Source organism: Gekko japonicus, unplaced genomic scaffold, assembly GCF_001447785.1.
Source record: "Gekko japonicus isolate JY-2015 unplaced genomic scaffold, Gekko_japonicus_V1.1 scaffold4465, whole genome shotgun sequence".
In the NCBI taxonomy this organism is placed as follows: Eukaryota; Metazoa; Chordata; class Lepidosauria; order Squamata; family Gekkonidae; genus Gekko; species Gekko japonicus.
In genome coordinates this window covers 31852-33159 of record NW_015163745.1, presented here as the reverse complement: position 1 = coordinate 33159, position 1308 = coordinate 31852, and positions in this window count along the sequence as shown.

The following is a 1308-nucleotide window of genomic DNA, read 5'->3' as shown; positions in this document are numbered from 1 at the left end:
CCAGCTCACACATTTTTGTCTTAGCTCAGGAAGGATGGCTCCAGAGCAAACTAACTGATGCAGCAGCCAAATCGCTCGCTCACAACTTTCAGGCCAGTAGCTCACGAAGTAGAATTTTTGCTCACAAGACTCCACGGCTTAGAGGGAGCACTGATACCCACATACATTGTTGAAATTGAATTTCCTGTGGCATCTTGGAGCTTCTGTGGTTGAGAAACTGTCCTCGTTCTTGCCTGGTTCTGGCAACGATGATGGAGCCTCTTTCTGACTAGAGTCCTCCAGCTGGATTAGGCCAATCGCTCGCTCACAACTTTCAAGCCAGTAGCTCACGAAGTAGAATTTTTGCTCACAAGACTCCACGGCTTAGAGGGAGCACTGATACCCACATACATTGCTGAAATTGAATTTCCTGTGGCATCTTGGAGCTTCTGTGGTTGAGAAACTGTCCTGGTTCTTGCCTGGTTCTGGCAACCATGATGGAGCCTCTTTCTGACCAGAGTCCTCCAGCTGGATTAGACCAAGTCAATCCATCTAGTCCAGCATTGTGCTTCAAACAGAAGCCAGCCAAACAGCTCTGAATGGCATCCCTGGTATCCAATATTCAGAGATATTCTGCCTCCGATTATGAGAGCCAGTTTGGAGTCGTGGTTAGGAGTGCAGGCTCTAATCCGATTCCCCACTCCTCTACATGCAGCTGCTGGGTGACCTTGGGTCAGTCATAAGTTCTTTCAGAGCTGTTCTCTCAAGGGCAGTCCTCAAGAGAGCTCTCTCAGCCCCACCTACCTCACAGGGTGTCTGTTGCGGGGAGGGGAAGGGGAAGGAGATTGTAAACCACTCTGAGACTACTTCAGGTATTGAAGGGTGGGGTATAAATCCAATCTCTTCTTCTGGTTCTGTTTAGCTCTCATGAGCCAGTTTGGAGTCGTGGTTAGGAGTGCAGGCTCTAATCCGATTCCCCACTCCTCTACATGCAGCTGCTGGGTGACCTTGGGTCAGTCATAAGTTCTTTCAGAGCTGTTCTCTCAAGGGCAGTCCTCAAGAGAGCTCTCTCAGCCCCACCTACCTCACAGGGTGTCTGTTGCGGGGAGGGGAAGGGGAAGGAGATTGTAAACCACTCTGAGACTACTTCAGGTATTGAAGGGTGGGGTATAAATCCAATCTCTTCTTCTGGTTCTGTTTAGCTCTCATGGCTGATAGTAATTGATAAACTGAGGCTGCAACCCTCAGAACACTTTCCAGGGAGTGAGCCCCATCAAATAAAATCAGATGTACCTGCTTTGGCTGGCTTCCAAGCCTCCATGAATTCCA